This window comes from Haemorhous mexicanus, chromosome 26, assembly GCF_027477595.1.
Source record: "Haemorhous mexicanus isolate bHaeMex1 chromosome 26, bHaeMex1.pri, whole genome shotgun sequence".
NCBI lineage: Eukaryota > Metazoa > Chordata > Aves > Passeriformes > Fringillidae > Haemorhous > Haemorhous mexicanus.
In genome coordinates, this window is record NC_082366.1 from 3,120,709 (window position 1) to 3,125,809 (window position 5,101).

The window sequence follows — 5,101 nt, forward strand, 5'->3', positions numbered from 1 at the left end:
CCAGCCTTGGGCACTTGCTGTTGACCTGAAATTTTTTGCTCTCTATGTTTTCAGGCCTTTGCCCAGGAGTACTGGATATTTGATGCTTACGTCAATTCCTCCTCCTTTCCTCCAGGACAAGAGCCAAGTGCAGCTGCTCGCCATTGAACTCTTCCACAAAGTGATGGAACTGGTAGTGGATGAGGGAAAAAAGCCCCTGAAAAGAATTGTGAACCAGAGCCTGCTCCCCCTCTTTTTGCACTGCCATGGGGAGAACTGCGTGGCAAAGGTGAGGATTTGTGTGATGCCGGTGGATCCCTGGGAGGCTGCTTGGCTGCCTCCTGCCCTAGCACCTCATTGAATGCAGCATTCATCAGGCCTTGGCACAGGGATGTGGGTACGGGGCCCTGGGCTGTGGGGCCATCTCTGGGTCTCTGCTGCTCTCCAGGCCTCCCGGGAAACACTGCATTGTGCAGCCAGGTTCTTGGAGAAGACGGATCTCCAGAGGGTGCGGAAGACGGAGGAGCCATTGAAAATTGATGCGTGTCTGGTAAGGGCGGCCTGGAAGGCCCAGGCTCAGCCTGGAGAAGCCCCTGAGGGCGGTGCTCAGTGTGCGGGGCTGGCAGCTGTTTCCCTGCCCGCTGGGGCGCGCAGAGGCCGCGCGGGCTCTTCTCCAGGTTCCCGTGGTCCTGAGCCACGTGCCCATGGAGCCCCGGCCCGGCGAGGCTGCAGGGCGGGGCGGCACCGCGGGCTCCCTGGGCAGCAGCCAGCCCTCTGCCCCTCCCCTCGGGAGCCCGGCCCCAGCGGCTGCTGGCCGCGCCTCAGGGCTGCCTGAGCGGGCAGGGGAGGCCGGGGCCGGGCGCAGGCAGCGTCCAGCCGAGGGGCTGAGCCCGCGCCAACCCTTCCTTCCCTCCTGCTGCTCTCTCCAGCTGGTAGAGGACAGGAGCCAAGTTACGAAACGCATGCACTGGGCACTGCGGTTCCTGGATAGCCCACAGGAGCCCTTGCGAGAGGCAGCCATCAGGATCATCGGTGAGCCACGAACCCGAGCTCCCTCCCCGGCCCGCCGCAGCTCGGCCCCAGCCCCGCCTGCTGGCCCGGCAGCGCCAGCCGGACCCGGCGCCGTGGAGCCCCGCCTGGCCTCGGCGCCACTGCCGCCCTCTGGCAGCCGTGCCCTTGGGCGGCAGGGTGCGGCCAGGGCCGGGCTGAGCCCTGCCGGGCCAGCAGGCCGTGTGGCCACAGCGCCGGCAGCGCCGCTGGCAGGGAGCTGTGCCGCTGGGGCCGTGACGGGCTCTGTGTTCACAGGCATGGCTGGGCGGTGCCAGAGGGAGAAGAGGGACGAGCTCCAGGCCCACAGTCAGGGTGAGTGCGGCCAGCAGGCTGTCAGCGGGGGCTGGCAGGGTGAGCTGCATTGCCCCGGCAGGGAGCTGCAGTCCCTGTCCCGGCTGCGCTGGGCTTCGCTCCCTGTGTGGATGAGGGGTGGCATGGGCAGAGCACAGAGTGATTTCAGGGACACTGGCTGGGGGGATTCGTGGCCAGTGTCTTGTGGCGGATCCCACTGGCCCCTCCTGTCTTCTGGCCCATGCAAGAGCTGAGTGGGACACCCTTGAGCAGTGGTTTTGGTTCACCAGTTTATGATTTCCTGGCCAACGTTCCAATTAGTGTGGCATGTCCAGTGCTGGTTAATCACCAGTTCAGCCGGTAGAATGTATTTACTCCTTTTCTGTTTGAGACAGGTTTAGCAGAAAGGCAAAGCAGGCTCAAAATTTAAAAGGGTATGAAGAAAACTTTTTTAATGGTAACTAAAAGAAAGAGTAATAGGAATCAGAACAAAACCTTCAGAACACTTCTCCTCCCCCTACAAACTTTTCTTTCCCACTGACAATGTAAAGAGACAAAACCAAAATGTGGAGTCAGTTTACTACCTCTAGAATAGTCTTCCTTCTCTTCACTGAAGGAGAGAAGTGCCTCTTGTTAATGTTATGGAGACTTTTCCACAAGAAAACAGTTCTCTCGTGGCTCTCAATTTCCACGAAGAGCAGCCACCCTGGGTAATCTGCAATTTTGAAATTGCTCCCATTTTCCACAAGCTTTTCCCACAGCTGTGCTTATGTGCCATGTCCACTTATGAGGTACTGTTTTAAAGATGTGCTCTTCAAAGGCAAACTTCTTATTATCTATGCCTAAAATCATCTTCATCTCTAGCAAGAGGGATCTTCTTCTGTTCCTGGGGGCACAGGATCTTCATCACTCTTCTTTATGTCTCCATTAAAATTTCTCATAGCACCACAGCTACTTTAACAGCTGCTGACTTTAGCATGGAGGTCTTTGCTCAATCCCACAATTTGAACATTTTCATCTCCCCATACCTTCATGCATTATAGGGAAAAAAGTCTCGCTCTCCATATATTTACAAGAGGCATTTCAGCCTAAAACTAAAGGCATCTCCTCATCCCTCCCATCAAGGACTTGACTTCTTTCTCCCTGACATCAGCCAGGCTTAGGCTGGGTCAGCCGCGTTGCCTCTTTGTCGGCCAGAAGGGAAAAGAGAAAGTGCCCGATTTTCTTTTGTTTTTAACATGTGTTTTTCACAGAGGCTTTCGTGTACAGCTTTTTTCAGATTGTCAATTCCCAAAGCCAGCCCTTGACTGGTTTCCTATCAGACACGGAGGAACCTGCCAGCAGCCTTTCCCAAAACATCATATCCATGATGCACAAACCAGCACCCCTTGGCAGGAGCGTCTCCTAGGATTCCTGCAGATGTGGGTGCTGACTGTGGCTCTCTTCCTCTCTGTTCCAGCCAATTAAGTCTCAAGGGAAGACAGAAGTCCATCCCACTTAAACCTGAATATTCATGCCAAATTTACCAGAAGAGCTGAAGAATTAGATGCATCTTCAGGTTCCGGCGAACCAGTGTCCCAAGAACAGCACCAGCAGGCACTGAAGAGGACACCATCTCCCACTGCCACTGGAGCTCCAGGCACAGCCGATGAATGGCACACAGCTGAGCCTGTGGGAAGCTCCCCGTTGCTTCTGCATTCTCCCTGCCAGTAGATAGCTCCCTCTGTCATGCCTTCAAACCCTGCCCATTCCCTTTTCTTTCCTCTCAGCTCATCCCTTTACTTCGCCTTATATTAATAAACAGTTTGGTGTCTTCACTTTGGCTGCATCTCTGTGGAGCTGAAGCAAATCCGGGGCCCTGGGGACACATGGGCCCCTGCTGCCGTTCTCTTCCACGTCGTGTTTGGTGTACAGACACAGAGGAACCAAGGGCAGGTCAGGCTGGGAAGGTGCCTGTGCTGAAGGTGCAGTTCCATAACACTGTGCAGTTCCAGATCTTGCTGAGCACACGGAAGGCCAGCAGTGGCACAAGGAGCCTGTGTGTCAGCACCAAAGTCCTGTCTAAGGCCCTGCCATATGTGGTCCCCTGTTGTGCACGTCAACAAGATAATGGAGAGCAGACAATGAAGGAAACCTCATGGTTTAAGTGGTGGGAATTTGACCCTTATGAGAAACAATGGATTGGTCAATCGATGGGAAGTGAACCTGTGAGTGGGAACAATGCCCAATGGAGCTGTGGCTGGCATGGAGGCGGTATCACAGGTCCCTGCAGCCTCATCTCACACACTGGCCAAGCATGAGACGACATTGTAAGTGGAAAACCTCCACTCCAGAGGAGGGGATGCCAGGCCTGGTTCTGGGGTGGATGGACGAAGAGGACAAAATGCACACCCTCCTGATGCTGGGGATGCCCTGAATGTGGGTGGCCTGCCTTCCCATCCCACTGGAGCACCATGCTGAGATACCCTGTGAGCACCCCAGAGCTGCTCAAACAAACTTCCAAACCATTGCTATTCTCCAGTCATTGCTATTAATTTGAAAAGTTTGCAACTTATGGAAGTACTTGAGTTGCGAAATGGGAAGTAAAGCTTTCCTGAAGTGAGGATTCCTTAATGCCCTGAGCCCACAGAGAAGGGCAGCATTTGCTGATGTTTGGAGCTGTTCCATAAATTCTGTCGGGTTGTCTTAGACACACGGGGCCAGGGATTCCTCACAGCCTGGGCCACTTTTGGCGGGCTGGGGCGGCCCCAGGGCAAGCGGCAGTGTGTGCAAGGGCCTTTGTGACACAGTGCAGCATGATCATCAAAGGGCTGTCCAAGGGCCCTTTGTGACATGTGGTGACCTAGGAGCTGGCGGTGGCAAGTGCACACCAGAGTGCTCGGAGCAGGCGACGGGGCAGGACGCGACTGAGCGGTGCTGTGAGGAGCCCCCGCACAGCGCGCTCGTTCGTGTCCCACCCGGAGCTTTTCTGCGGCGCTATTCCGGCAGCTGACCTTACGGCCAGACTGTGCGAATTGGGGATTGGACCTTTCTCGAGGCATCTCCCATTCCTGCGGCCAGTGCCATCAAGTCCAGACCGTGGAAGTTGGTCTCCTGTATTGTCAACGAGGATCTCCTGTCATTTTGGCAGGAGTCCTCCAGACCAGAGTGCAGGACTTGCTGTCCTGCTGCCTTCCTGAGGCTTCTCTGTCCCAGGTGCCTTGAAGGCACTACTGCAATTGGTGACTTCGTCAAATCCTGAAGCACATCTTTTGAAGGCGCCCTTAAGGCCAGAGTCTGACATGGCAGGCAGATTCCTCGGCCTTTTCAAAGTGTGCAGGAGAAAAGTAAAGAAAGACCCTGGAGCTGCCCCAGCACAACAGCCCGAAGATCCGGAGCAGATCCAGACACTGCAGGATGGTGAGTGACAGAGCTGGGCCACAGGGCTGATGGCTGCTGCCATATTGGCCCCATCCCATCCCATCCCATCCCATCCCATCCCATCCCATCCCATCCCATCCCATCCCATCCCATCCCATCCCATCCCATCCCATCCCATCCTATCCCTGGGGACATGCCCATGGACAGGACAGAAGAGGGGCCGGGCAGGCACCTTGCAGTGGCCATGCTTCATCACCTGGGGCATCCCGGGGCTCTCCCTGCCTGGCGAGCGGAGGGCTGGCCTCTGTTCTCCCGCCTCTCCCACAGCCCCTCAGCTCTGCCTGCCCTCGCTTTTTGCCAGATCCAGCCCTGGACAAGACGCAAGAGCAGAAACCCGGCCGTGGACGCTTCCACAAAACCC

General features: G+C 56.2%; 1 long non-coding RNA gene across 1 annotated transcript; it reads left to right on the plus strand.

Moving 5' to 3' along the window:
• Positions 1–816: 816 nt before the first annotated feature.
• Positions 817–2,867, plus strand: LOC132338570 (uncharacterized). The gene is made up of 3 exons (XR_009489478.1): positions 817–1,011; positions 1,285–1,341; positions 2,780–2,867. It is a non-coding gene; the product is annotated as an uncharacterized LOC132338570 (long non-coding RNA).
• Positions 2,868–5,101: the final 2,234 nt, after the last annotated feature.